Source organism: Lampetra fluviatilis, chromosome 6, assembly GCF_964198595.1.
Source record: "Lampetra fluviatilis chromosome 6, kcLamFluv1.1, whole genome shotgun sequence".
Classification (NCBI taxonomy): Eukaryota; Metazoa; Chordata; class Hyperoartia; order Petromyzontiformes; family Petromyzontidae; genus Lampetra; species Lampetra fluviatilis.
The window spans coordinates 7,397,484-7,412,796 of record NC_136280.1 but is presented as its reverse complement, the minus strand read 5'-3'; the positions used below and the strand labels follow the sequence as shown (position 1 = coordinate 7,412,796).

Genomic DNA, 15,313 nt, shown 5'->3' with positions numbered 1-15,313 from the left:
CCGGGACAACAATACACACAACGAGATCAACACCAGCACCAGCAGCAAGCACCACCACCACAGTAATAATACGGTAATTGAATGGAGCAGTTATGAGACCATTGAGAGCTGGAGTCTCTTTTTAAATCCTTTATATTAAGTTCACTTGCTTGCTTGCACGCTTACGACCGTGCAAATCTTTCGGTCGTTTTTTAACCCACTTCCCGTGATCCAACCGAGCTGACATTTTGCACACAGACTCGTTGTGCGTGACAATTTATTTTCGTGAAAAATTTTTTCCTAAATTTTCCACTTTTTAGGGAAAAAAAAATATTTTATTTAAAATACCAATGTGATAAAAATGAAACTCTTACTCAAGAAAAACAGAAATGAATAATAAAATAAAACCGATGCCACGCATATAAAGGATTTATAGTGAAAAACTTTGTTTTTACGGGTTAATTTTTTCAAAACCTTGGTTTGAAATAGCTCTGGCCAAAAAAAAAACGGGTAAACTTCATACGAGTTAACAAATGCCAGGGAGACAGAACACACGCCATTTGAAAAAATGATCAAACAACTAAGAATCAATATTACATAATGCTTCCTTGTTTTCGCGTTCAACATTGTATGATTACACAATTTCAAACAACTGTCTCATTTTAAAAAAGGCGTCTCATCTTTTTGGAAAAAAAAGGATGGGGCGGGGGTCCAGATGTCTTGTGACCCCCCAATGAAATTACCCCGAAAAATGTTGTTCCTTTGCATATTCATTTCTGTTTTAAACCAACCTTACTCTGAAAATATTAAGCTTTTAGAGAATTAAACGAGGGTCACGAGACACCTGGACCACCCTGCTAAGTGGAGCTTCGTGTACAGACAACGCGATGCACAATACCACGAGATGATTCTAAAATAGACGGAATAAAAACTTTCTCGCGTGAACGCAATATACAGTATACACCGATCCAGCCATGCCATGCAGCTGTGGAGATTGTCAAGCCAAGTGCTATTATTGGAGAGCACTTATGAAGGCCGACATGGCACGCGTAGCGGTGCGTCCAATCACATCGCCCGGCCGCCTTTATCTCCCCCAGTGATGGCACGACGCCGCACTCATTTATGGCCGAGTCGCCGTAGGGGAGGAAACTGAAAGGGGGACCTGGTAATGTGTGGCACGCGGCGTTAACTACCGTACAGTGTTATCCGAAACCGGGAAACGAACAACCCAGGAAGCAGCGACAAGCAACCAAACAACCGCTGCGCCACCACTCCCCGTCATCACGAAACACCCCTCACACGTACACACACGTACACGTGTGTGTACGTGTGAGAGGTGTATGTGTGTGGTGCACACATGTCACGGGTGTTTATATCATACAGCCAAGGACCAAATCACCCGAAACACGTGGCTGATCTGTAAACAATTTTTGGTATTTTTTTTTTGTACCAGGGATGGCCCACGCACTGTGGCTCTTTTTCAGGCGCGACCTGGCCACAAACAATCGCTCAACTAAGTGGCTTATCGCGTGGTTAATTTATAGCAGCCAAATACTCTTAAGCGCTTGTCGACTCTAAATGTGTTTGGGAGGGAGAAAAAAACGGAGAATCTAGTGAAAAATCCACACGACCATGGGTAGAGAGAGAGAGACACGCAAACTCTAAATATACAGCAGGCAAAGTCAGGGTCGGGATTGAAACCCACGACCTCCTGTATACCAGGCGAGGTAGTTAACATCTCAGCCACTGTGATGATGATGAGAGAGAGACACGCAAACTCCAAATATACAGCAGGCAAAGTCAGGGTCGGGAATAAAACCCACGACCTCCTGTATACCCGGCGAGGTAATTAACATCTCAGCCACCGTGATAATGATGATGAGAGAGAGACACGCAAACTCCAAATATACAGCTGGCAAAGTCAGGGTCGGGAATGAAACCCACGAACTCCTATAGACCAGGCAAGGTAGTTAGCATCTCTTAGCTGACCGTGATGATGAGAGACACGCAAACTCCAAATATACAGCAGGCAAAGTCAGGGTCGGGATTGAAACCCACGACCTCCTGTATACCAGGTGAGGTCGTTAACATCTCTTAGATACCGTGAGAAAGACAAGCAAACTCCAAATATACAGCTGGCAAAGTCAGGGTCGGGATTGAAACCCACGACCTCCTGAATACCAGGCGAGGTAGTTAACATCTCAGCCACTGTGATGATGATGAGAAAGACAAGCAAACTCCAAATATACAGCTGGCAAAGTCAGGGTCGGGATTGAAACCCACGACCTCCTGAATACCAGGCGAGGTAGTTAACATCTCAGCCACTGTGATGATGATGAGAGAGACACGCAAACTCCAAATATACAGCTGGCAAAGTCAGGGTCGGGATTGAAACCCACGACCTCCTGAATACCAGGCGAGGTAGTTAACACCTCAGCCACTGTGATGATGATGAGAGAGAACACGCAAATTCCAAATACACAGCAGGCAAAGTCAGGGTCGGGATGGAAACCCACGACCTCCTGTACCAGGCGAGGTAGTTAACATCTCAGCCAGCGTGATGATGATGAGAGAGACACGCAAACTCCAAATATTCAGCAGCAGGCGTCAGGGACGGGATTAAAACCCACGACCTCCTGTATACCAGGCGAGGTAGTGAACATCTCTTAGCCACCGTGATGATGATGAGAGAGAGACACGCAAACTCCAAATATACAGCTGACAAAGTCAGGGTCAGGATGGAAACCCACGACCTCCTGTGCACCTGGCGAGGTGGTTAACATCTCTACAGGGACATGATCGAACCCACGACCTTCTGTACACCAGGCGAGGTATTCAACATCTCCTAGCCACCGCGGCGCACCTCAAGATGCTAAGCAGCGACGGCTTGGCCCTGGACAGTGTTTGTATGGGCAATCAGCACACACACACAGGTTGCCATAGGCGGATCGCGGTGTCTGTGCTACGCAGTGGACAGCGGAGACCAGGTACAGTCAACATGCAGCAAACCCCACTGTTGTACTCTACTCCCTATGCTCCCAGCCTTCACAAACCGGCACTGACAAGCTCAGGAAAACATGGTGGAGGCTCTCATCCAGCAGTGGATTGAACAAGGTGAGGGGGGGGGGCTGGTCATGCCATACAAAGATCACCCGTGAAGCATCGGACACAGCTGGGGGCAAGTGCTGCGAGCGTGCGGGTGGGTGGTCGGCACCACGCCCGGCCGCCTTTGTCTCTCCCCCCCCCCCGGTGCTTGTGGTGACAATCCGCCCGAATGTCACACAAACACGCGTGCATCTTTAACACGTGGCTGGAACCGCAGCTGTCAGTGCAAAGACAAAGATCCCCCCACCACCACCACCAACACCAACTCCAGTATAGCCTTAACAGGCTGTGTGGGCAAGTGCTGTTAGCACACACAACACACACGCAACACACACACAGCACGTGTGTAGTGTAGTGTGTGTTGTGTGTGTCCACTCAACAACATCGCCGGGAGCCGCGGCACGAGCCGACGTGGTGGTACGCCGGAGAAGGCGACGACGAAGACGACGAATCGCGCGCCAACATTCCAGCGGCGACAATGGGTCGCGAAATGACACAACGGTAAACGACTGCGGCGAACGAACGAACGAACAATGAACGACGAGCGGCTAGCGACAAGCGGCTGCCGCGGGAGTTGTCACGGCTGCGATTTACCTGCGGCGCGGCGTGCGCGCTCACAACAGCGGCAGTGGCGGCGGCGGCTGCAGCGATCGATCGACGGCGGCGGCGGCGGTGGTGGTGGAGCCGCTCGCGGAACCCGGATCCCGGTGCCTTGGCCCCCACCCTCCAATCCTCCCCCTCCCCTAACCCCCTCCTCCCCCCCCTAACTCCCTCCTCCCTCCCCTAACCCCCTCCTCCACCCCTCCTCCCCCCCCTAACCCCCTCCTCCCCCCCCTAACCCCCTCCTCCCTCCCCCCTAACCCCCTCCTCCCTCCCTCCTCCTCCCTCCCCCCTAACCCCCCTCCTCCCTCCCCTAACCCCTCCTCCCTCCCCTAACCCCCTCCTCCCCCCTCCTCCCTACCCTCCCCCCTACCCTCCTCCCTACCTCCCTACCACTCCCCCACGCGGTCACGTGACCCCGGGCGCTTCTGGCTCCAGATTATCAAAGCTGGGGTGGGGTTGGGGGTTGGAGGTGGGGGTGTTGGGGGGTGGGGTAGGGGTGGGGTTGGGGGGTGAGGTTGGGGTTGGGAAGGTTGGGGGGCCTGGAAGGGTGGGGGGTTGAGGAGGAGGGTTGAGGTTAGGAAAGCTTGGGGGGTGGGGGTGTTGGGGAAGGGTGGGGGGGTTGGGGGGGGTTGGATTAGGGAGGAGGGGTGAGGTCGGGGTGGGGTTGGGAAGGCTTGGGGGGTGGGGGGGGTTGGGGAAGGGTGGGGGGGATGTTGGGAGGGGTTGGGTTAGGGAGGAGGGGTGGGATTTGGGGGGGGGGTGAACCGGCGACAGCTGGATCCGGATCCGACATATCTTCTCTACCGGTGAGGGGTGTACAAACAACGACAGCAGACGAGATGTGGAAATAAAACAACCGGATGAATTCTACTCTACCTGGTAGACAAGATGTGAGGGTCTTCCCGTGTTTTTATTGCTGTTGTGTGAACCCCATGAAAGTGTTCGACATGTCTTCCAGAAGCAGCAGAAGCCTGGGACACACCAGCCGATGTCTTCCAGAAGAAGTAGAGGTCTCGAACACCCCAGTCGATGTCTTCCAGAAGCGGCAGAAGCCTGGAACACCCCAGTAGCTGTCTTCCAGAAGCGGTAGAGGTCTGGAACACACCGGTCGATGTCTTCCAGAAGCAGTAGAAGTCTGGTACACACCAGTCGATGTCTTCCAAAAGCGGTAGAGGTCTGGGACACATCAGTAGCTGTCTTCCAGAAGCAGTAGAGGTCTCGAACAGACCAGTAGCTGTCTACCAGAAGCAGTAGAGGTCTAAAACACACCAGTAGTGGTCTTCCAGAAGCGGTAGAGGTCTGGAACACATCAGTAGCTGTCTTCCAGAAGAGGTAGCGGTCTGGAACACACGAGTCGATGTCTTCCAGAAGCGGTAGAGGTCTGGAACACACCAGTCTATGTCTTCCAGAAGCAGTAGAGGTCTAAAACTCACCAGTAGATATCTTCCAGAAGCGGTAGAGGTCTGGAACACATCAGTAGTTGTGGCCGAAACGTCGTGAGAATGATTTTATTATGTTTTATTTTTATTATTTTATTACTTCCCTTCTACGTGACTTTACCGAAAGAACCAAGAAGACATCAGTAGTTGTCTTCCAGAAGCAATAGAGGTCTGGAACACACCAAAGATGACTTAAGAAACAATTGGACGTTCCATAAATTCAATAACTGATGGAATGTTCAATGTGGAATGAATCAAATATATAATTAATGCCGCTATGAGCTATTTAGCTCTGTATGTAGCTCGCTTGTTACGACTATTCCTTTAGCATTGCTTCACATTGAGTATTTTACCAGACATTTGGTAAAATGTACGCTTTTTATGCATGGACACAGCACAACACAGTGCATAACTGTTACGTATGTGTGTATGTTGAACTTCTTTCGCACCGTACGTAGCCAACCGTGCTACCAGTAGATGTGCACATCATTATTGTCAATCTACTGCTGGATGAGGGCCCTCTCAATTAATACTTCATTCCGGTCAATAAAGGCAGAGACCATAGATGTGCATTACAACATTTTTTTCCCACACTGCCCTTCAAGTGACAAGAGAGCCTACAACAAACAGCCCGCTGTATGAATGGTGTTCACTCATCCAAGCACTTTCCAGGCTCAAACTTGCTTTGCTTCCGAATTCTGATGAGATGAAGCACATCCCGTTTGATCTGGTCACAAGCCGGCAGTACAACACGAACTGGCCATTCACAATTGGGCATTCTGATTTAAAGCTTTCGTGACTGCAACGATTCATATTCTTTGTTCTTTCGGTAAAGTCACGTAGAAGGGAAATAATAAAATAATATTAATATAAAACAATAAAAATTATCACGACGTTTCGACTGCAACACAAGCAATCATCATCAGGTGTGAAATCCACAGCAAGAAAATTTGACTTTACCGAAAGAACCAAGAATATAATTGGGCATTCGTGACAGAGATGAGTTAAACACATGTTAAACATTGCAGTGGTGGTGACTTGCATATCCCTTCCTGCAGGAGGTGGTGGGGGGAGCAATGCAATTACAAAATGCACTGCAGAGAGGATGTCTATTGATTTTGTTGCTATTGGAGTGCATTCCATGGCACTCGTCTAATAAAGTGGCAGGGTCACTCCAAAAAGCCAGAGGGGACGGCGCCACTCAGAAGCAATGTTCCAGTAGGTTAGCATCATCATTGTCATCAGCCATGGTCTATCCACTGCTGGAGAAGCCCTTCCTAAGTCCAACGTCAACTCTTATTCGGATGCGACAATCAAAATCCATCTAGCTCCTGCACAACGAGGTGGTTTCATTACCCACCAGTGGATGATGCCCTCTCAGGCGTGTTCCCCTACCCTTGGCGGCTGTTGTTATAATTGCAAGGTCGCTGGCATGCCCATGTGCACCGCTGGATGAGATTTGTGTAGACGGTGGTGGGCGCGGGGAGGTTATGAAATCAGACTTTGCCGGAATCACCACGACGCTGGGTCAGTGCGGGTTGGTGGTTAGAGGCTGCACTGCCCTCTACTGCCCACAACGCGTGTCACACAAATGTATGTGCCGTGGAGTCGAGAGTAGGGGTCGGGCAACCTTTCAAAGAAGAAGAGCCATTTGGGTTTTTTTTATCTTTTACCAAAATATCTCGAGTGCCCCATCACACGCGCATGCCTGTCAACCCCTTATCAGTGCCCTATCTTATTACAGATCAATTCAGACCTTATCGGTCACCCCTTATAAATCTCAACGTTCATCCTGCAAAGTCTCATCACAAGGGAGAAACACAAACAAATAGACAATATAAATGTGCCCCGTATTGAAACGGCTGTACGCCGTATGGACCTGAAAACGCAATGTCCATGTACAAGAATACGGGGTAAACTGTTATGGGTTAAAAAATATGCACGCGGAGCTACTTGTACACAAACACAGCAGCAGGTATATGCAGTAGATGACAAAACAAATTCTGACTTTAAAAACACACACAAAGTGATGGAATAAACTGCGTCTATTAATTGTTAGCCACCCTTGGTTATTATTTAACAGTACAGTTTGAATGCACATTTTGTTGCCATCAAGACATTCCATATTGACCCACCCCCTGGCATATTGAATCGATTATCTTTACGTTGAATTGTTTAAAGATTTACGGGGGGGGGGGGTTTCCAACGACTGCCCGCAAGGGGGCAGCCAAAGAGCCACCGCACGCGTTGTGGTGAGACCCATAAGGGGCCGTCCATAAATGACGTCACGCACCGGGGGGGGGAGAGGGGTCAGACATTTGTGACGTTGTGTGACGAGGGGGGGTTTGAGAAATGTGACGTCACATCAAAATGCGCAACTTTAAATAAATATTAATTACATCGAATAACAACACTAATTGTATTCATTTTCATTATTAATTATTTGATTATTTAAATTTACTAAGGTCACCTTTTATTTATTCCATGAAGGAGCATTTTTCTTCTCCATGGGAGAATGGAGAAGCATACATTTTGTAATGTTTTTGAATGATTGTTATTAAACATTTTGATTCTAATGATTCTACCAGGGCTTTTCATTCTGTGGAATGAATATGTGATTGTTATTATTGTACTCTCCATTTTGCTTCGTTCTACTACAAAGTTTCAAGTATTTTTTATAGTTATAATTACTTTTAATATTTTATAATTATAAGATAATTTCAATATCATATTCTGAACATCTGCAGTTTTAGTTAGACGTTGAATATTTCCAAGTGAATTTTATGCTAAATTTCAGCTTTCCAACGCCTCCTTTTTAATACGTGTTTTCTCCTACAACATCATACATCAGAGTGCAGCGCCACATTAAATACGCACTACAATGACAATAGTTTAAAGTGATTTGAAGCATGTTTTATTTTCAAAATGGAAATATGTTTGGGGGGGGGCAGTGCTTTGAGACGTCATATTTGAGGGGGGGTCTGACTTTTTGTGACGCCGTGTGACGAGGGGGGGAGGGGGGGTCAAAAATCGGCCAACATAGCGTGACGTCATTTATGGACGGCCCCTAAGGGCAGCATCAAGGCTCAACCCCTGCTCAGCAGTGCTGGATTAAGCGAGTGCGGGGCATATGTTATAAAGGGGCCCTAAATAAATAAACACTTAAATATGAAAACACTATTTTTTTTACTTGCTTAGTAAACTAATTGTACGTTTTCATTTGCTATACAGCCAGATAATAGACAAATCGCTAACCTTGAACACCCTGTCGTTCATAAAAGTTGAAGGCAGTATAGTACTATAGTAATAGAGCAAGTGCAGAATCACTGAATCACTGAACCGGAATTGATTAGCTTGAAAGCATTTAGCGCGGGGCCCGTTGCATATGTTTTTTGCCCCTAGGATCATCCGGCAATGCTGCTCAGGATGATTTGGTATTGTGATTTGTGACCATAAATTAATTATTATTGGTGTTATTCATCCAGCATGGATATACTGTGCTGTTATGATTGCCCCTGGAAGTCACTTTCTGCAACTCTTACTTTTGGCGGTGGCTCTGCACGTGGCTTGCCTGTAACCCGGCACTGTGGTGGATCACCGTGCACAGCTGTTGTGAAATTCCATTATCGTGGGCATCGCGTATAAACAACTCATCATTAACTGGCTGAACGCATCTTTAAATAAAAAAACAATGCACGACCCTCCCGAAAGAGAGTCCGACGAATCATTGTGGCTCTCCTCGCTAGATAAGTAATTAAATATATTGTTATTTTAATCATCACGTCTCGTCCAACCACTAGCGTGCGCTGTTGCATTGTGTTTGTAGAGTCCTAAAGCGTTCAACAAGAAAGGCCGCGCTGTTAGATGACCACAAAAAAGAAATGACCGAGTCTTCTTGGTTCTTTCGGTAAAGTCACGTAGAAGGGAAGTAATAAAATAATACAAATAAAACATAATAAAATAATTCTCACGACGTTTCGGCCACAACGCAAGCAGCCGTCCTCAGGTGAAAACCAGGTCTGTCGAGGCGACAGCGTCTGAATGAAACAGCACCATGCTTGGAGCATATATACCAAGAAGATGAATCCCTGCAGTCACGAAAGCTTTAAATCGGAAAAATGACCGAGTGTTTCCGTGTCTTCGACGACAGACTGTGCAATAAAAATACACAAAATATAATGTTTAAATGTCTTAGGCTATGTGCACTGATTTGACTTTGGTTACTGCAATTGTAATCACAATATCTCAACATGCATACTGCTGTGTGAAGAACACATGTTAACGTTTTAACAAAGCGACTTGTATGTATAGGGCACAACATACAATAATCTACATTACAGGGTTTCCGTAAAATCCCTATAAATACCATCCGTTCAATAAAATAGGGACTTTTTGGATACCCTGTATAATGAACAATCCGCTGCTAGATAAAGGCCTAACCCCGGCTGTGCCAATCACGTGGGGGGAGGGGGGAAGTTGACCAAACTTCTTTGCCAAAATAAAACATTTACACTCCGCCAAAATAATCTATCGTGATTTCCTGCGTATTTAAGTCTATTTTGGCAAGTGTAAGCGCTTATGGAAAACGGCAGTTTTGTTTATTGTAAGCTTATTTCGTGTACAGTGCTGCATTTCATGGTGTTACCATTAAATGTTGAGGCAATTGGAGACTAGTTTCTACACTTTCAAAACTAGCAACTTTTTTTTGACAAAGAGATATAAATGTAAGTGTAAATGGGTGGAATTACCTTACACCTGGTCCTCTGGGCTATCAACCATGAGAACGTCTAAAAAGTGCGCTAAGAAGCATAGAGAAGATACACGAGAGGAGGAGGAACACGTGGATGCGAAAGCATGCACAGGTTAATGACACCACTCAAACTGTAAAGATAAGTGAGCTGACACAACCGCTCTACAGGGGTATGAAAAATAACACTGGTCAACACACTTTTTCTGGCATAAGGTATTCCAACGGTTTTAAGGTAATTTTGGGGTGCTGATTCCAAATCTGGTCTATCACATCAGGTTTTTGAGATATAAAATATAGCTTTTTCAATAAAAACTGCAGAAGGAAAATATTTAAAAAATGTGGATATCTACATAAAATGATATTATAAACACACTTTCCTAAAAATACAACACCATATTTTAACACTAAAGCAGTCACTGACTCGCAACAACTTTCAATCATAAGTGACACATTTAAGTTCTGGTAAAATCAATGAAAATGGGGTATGCCGATAGCATAAAAATGATGTGATAGAGCAAATCTGAGATCAGATTTGGAATCAGCACCCTGAAATTAGTCTAAAACAGCTGCAAAAGTCCAGGCCAGAAATGTTTTATTTATTTTGTTGACCAGTGTAATAAGTTGTTACCCTCTCTGGAAATGAAACAGGTGTTAAAATGTTCAAGCACCAAAGAGATACATTTTGCAAGTAATCAAGTCTTCATTAACCACAGGTACTTGTGGTGAACACGCAAACAATCATGCTTTGAGAATATATGCATTTTCTTTCAAACTGATTGGCCTACACCAGAGAAAGCCTTCTAAAGAAGGCCGTTTTTTTGCCAGAAAGGGCAAAACCTATTTTCACTTTTCATACTTTGATACTGGCAAAAAAAGGGTCATGATAAAGACGGGGATATGTGTGGTCGACCGTGAAGAATAATCATGGAGTGGCAGCCAACGAATGGAACACATCCGAGAGGACATCTACCAAGGCAGTGAATTAGATCATTATGACATCGCAGTATCGCCGTCAGATTGTTTAAGTAAATTGTATTTGTTACGCCGATGATCCCGTTTGGACAGTTTTTTTTATCGGTTATTTTACAAGGGAGATCCGTGGTACTGCGAGAGCACAACAGGAACAACAAAAAAACGTCAATATTGCAGAGAACGAGTACAGGATTCATACTCTTATGTTTTTTCGGTAAAGTCACGTGGGTAAAAATAAATAATAAATGTTGAAAATAATACAAATAATAATAGAAATAAAATAATAAATCACGACGTTTCGGAGGCAACACAAGTCTCCGTCATCAGGTGGCACCGTCACAGCCAGATTTGCTGTATCAAGTGAGGCAAATTTCCAAGAGACAAGGGTCCTTAAGGAATATTGCACAACTAACAAACGAGGCATTTGATGGCGATGGCTTGGGAAGCCATCATCCAACGGAGGATTGACCATGGCTGATGATAATGATGATCAACATCTGACGAATATCCTGTCAAAATTCAATGTCACACCTGTCAGAAATACAAGTGTATGGCCTCAGTGGTGTAATTTCCCTTTTTGTCTGCTGTGGGTCAGCCTCTCTCTCTCGAGAACACGCAATGCTGATGCATCTTACTGCGATATCGCTACAATAGCTGACGGCCGGTGGTTGAGACTGAGTAGCAACCAAATAGTCTACGAGCCTAGACTGGATATTTTACTAAGTGTAGGCTACCACCTGAGTTGGCATCACTTTCTTGGTTCCAAAGGCTTCATGTGATAACCAATTGAAATGGGTGGGGTTATTGCGTTAGTGACTCACATTAGCCATATAAATAAATCGGTATAATTAAAGGATGGGCTATAATTTCTGCTCTGGCCTGAAGGCGGAAGGCACATGGAGCAGCTCACGGACAGCAGGCACGAGATGGATTGCTGCGTCACAAGATTGTGAGAGATGGCGACAGCTTACATAGTCCAGCAGTGGACAAATCGTGGTTTATTATGCTTTATATACATTTCACATATTGAGAGCTATCTAAGATTTATTGCAGAATATTACTGGACGCGAAGCACTGTGTTTTATATGTACAAAATAAAACAAACCAAAAAAAGTTACGCAGTGAAGGCTTGTACAGCCCGGGGAGTCGGTTTCTTAGCCAGTGCGTCTCAGAGTGCAAATCGCTTTTCCTAACTGCATGTACAGAAATCATCTTTATAGGAGCTACCTTTATAACATTTTCCAAAATCATCTGCTCGTGATTTTTTTTTTCAAAATGGCATTAATTGTATAAAAACGTATTATTAATTCTACTGTATTCCCTTTTACACTATCCTGGGGTTTTTTTTTATACATCAACAAATCCTGAATAAAGAAAATGGCCCTGAGAGTGTATGATTCTATACATGTAAGTTAGTGGATTCGTTTTTTTTATTATAATCGTCGAGTGATATTATATTCTTCAATATTTCATTTAGCTAAAAATCTAACCAACTTATTGTAGTGCACTACTTGGCTTATTTTGAAGTTACATTTGTATACCAAACCCTGACTGCTGTAAGAAATCAAATAATTGGCGATAGGAATCAAGACAGTTGGGAAAACGATGTATGTTTATGCACTTGGAAGAATCAGTTTTGTAAACCTTTTGACTTTTTTAAGTACAGTATGTGAAAATGTTAAACAATTCCAAGGCATTTAATTAAATTGTAAATTACACCTAAAAGAGAATAAGAATGTATTTGTGTACAGTACACCTACAAATTGGTAGTTTTAATCATGCAATGTAATATATCAATCCTGGGTTTAAGATCTGGACAAAGTCCCATCGGTGAACTCCTCTGGCAGGCAAGGCTGCGTTGGCTGGGCCATGTAGCCCGCATGCCCCATCACTGCATGCCCAAACAGCTTTTGTTCGGCCGGATCGAGGGGACTAAACGAACTCGGCACGCGCTAGAGAAGAGATGGAGTGATGTGGTACAGGAGGATGTAGAGCTGAGTGGACTTGCCTATGACTGGTACCAGCGGTGTCAAGATCGGCCTCTGTGGAGGAGGCTCGTGAAGGCCGCTGCTACTGGGCAGTTGAAGGCATTCACCCTCCAGCAACAACGGAGGGCGGAGGAGCAACGCTCACAACAACGAGCAGAGCGCGGGTGGCTAAAGCACAACAAGTTGGCACAATAGGGGGCACAGGTGGTGCATCAGCCAGTCATCTCAGTCAGTCGACCCGTGGCACCTGGGTCTGCCCCGTGACCTGCCAGTGGGCGTTCAACACTTCACGTGGCCTCAAGGTGCACATAGCCTGGCACAAGCATCGTGGTGACGTCAAAGCCACTAAGTGGCGAATGGCGGTCGTTATTGTATTGTTGCATCGGTACACTGTGAGAATGGCGATGACTTGGGAATACCGTCATCCAGCAGCGAATATATCATAGCTGATGCCGATGACGTAATGCATTTTCTGTAGGTTTCATTTGTACTGTGTTTGCAGTTTATCTTTCCATTATTGACATAACACGTTACGAAAGCAAATAGAGGCTAAAAACGAGTGTTTTCCAAAATTGTATCACTCATCAAACGCACGGCTGACTGAATTAATTATGAATAGAGAATTATGTTTTTTACCTTGAATTTTTCTGAAGAATGAGATCATTCGACGTAATCTTGGCAAAGTAAATTGACAGCGACAAAGCCAAGTAGGAAAATGCAACAAACTTTAAAAAAAAATAAGGAAAATTGCATTTTATTAATTTTAAAGCAAGTACAAAATGGGAAGGTAAAAGCGAGGAAGGGAAAATCAGAAAAAATGTGTTGATATGTAAGACTAAACTGTTCTGCTTTTCTACAAACGTGACAGGAAATGAAACGCATCCATTACCGCGGCCATTTATCGTGCAATGACAATCTCTTATAACAAATACTAGCCCCTTGAATTGCGAGCATAAGTAATACTCCAACGATGCAGGCAAAAGAGAAATTGCAGAGGTCAGAGACGAGGGTCAGCGCTGTTTGCACGAAATTATCTCTTCATCGATTGGCTTTTCCGAGGCTCAACGCAACTCAAATGTCAAAGAAAAGTTTCCTCGGCCACTCCTCCCTCCCTCCCCCCAATTTTTTCCCCGTAAATATACGGTATCCTCTAAATAACTCCTCGGCAGATTGCGAGGAGAGATGCAACACAAATATCAAAAGCCCCCCCCCCCCTCTCTTCTAACGAGATAACAGTTCCTATTTTGCGGGCGCACTTGATAGGATTAGCACGCAAGCGGCACTCACGATGCTGCACCGGCTGATATTGGAACAGGTTATTTGCTAAAAAAATCAGCTAAAGGACTTTGCGGCTTATAAACAGCGCCTAACGTCTTATCTTTTACAGATAGATGTTATTGCCATAAAGTGCAGCCTCAGATGATCAGAAAAGTAGCAGACTTTAACATTTTCAACAATAGCGCTCTGTCTAAGCTCCCGTATTTGTGGCTTGCGCGTGCATGCACGCTACGTGGGGGAGTGGTAGTGTCGTGGTTAGCGCACTGCGCTAAGAACCCAGTATGCTGGGTTCGATTCCCGCTCACAGTCAATATCAGTCGGGAATATATGAACAGGTTCGGGGTTAGGTCGACTTGGACTAACATGAGTATCGTATTCAATGTGTAAACATCAGCACGAGGGAAACAAAAGCGACAGTGTATGGTGCTGGCCATCCACCCCTTCCATGTGCCGTGCCGGCCTTAATAGGTGCTCACTAACAGCTCTTGCACCAACAGACAGTTAAAGGCTATAGGAGGATATTTGTCTCGACCTTTGGATGCGCGTTAAATATACATATGGCCGTAGATTTCCAAGACAATGTCAGTCATTATAAGTAACAATCTAAATTATGATTTTATTACATTGATAACGACAGGCATGAAGACAGTGTTTTCATATATTTTATGCAAAATGCCATGGTTACAATCAGACTCAGTGGTATAAGTGTTCTCTTTCTTATGGGCACATGGCACTTACTGCTCCTACTCAGCTATATAGTGTTGTGTGAGCTCTACGGCAAAACTTACGTAACACAAAGACCGACGCAAAGTGTCGAAAGGATCATTATGCAGGTGGTTTATTTAATCTATATCTTACCCTAAGCGTGAGAAGGCACAATAGCTTACTGGTAGCAGGTTCATGCATTCAACATGTGCACGACATTTGAAGCAGGCGTCTTTGGAGTAGTTATTAAGATGCTCGTCTAGCTTCTATAGCTGGATATGCCAGAGTATTATATCATCATCAAAATGATCATACTTCCACTAAATTATTGTTGTTATTTGATTACACACGCCAGACTTATTTTGAGAGCAGTGGCACAGTGGTTTAGCTATGAAGCCATCAACATAAGTTCGATTCCCAGGCACGGCTAACATCAGTGACAAGTGGTATCTGAACCGGTCCTGGGCCTGCCTTTTCCAACCCCGACTCATGTA

At 45.0% G+C, this 15,313-nt stretch overlaps 1 protein-coding gene across 1 annotated transcript in view; it reads right to left on the bottom strand.

The window, feature by feature from the left end:
• Positions 1-3,792, bottom strand: part of LOC144933107 (protein phosphatase Slingshot homolog 2-like) — a 60,558-nt gene extending 56,766 nt beyond the window's left edge. Inside the window, exon 1 of the mRNA XM_078857646.1 lies at positions 3,679-3,792. The gene's annotated coding sequence lies outside the window, so the exon portion shown is untranslated. The remainder of the gene's footprint in view (positions 1-3,678) is intronic.
• Between the last annotated feature and the right edge of the window lie 11,521 nt (positions 3,793-15,313).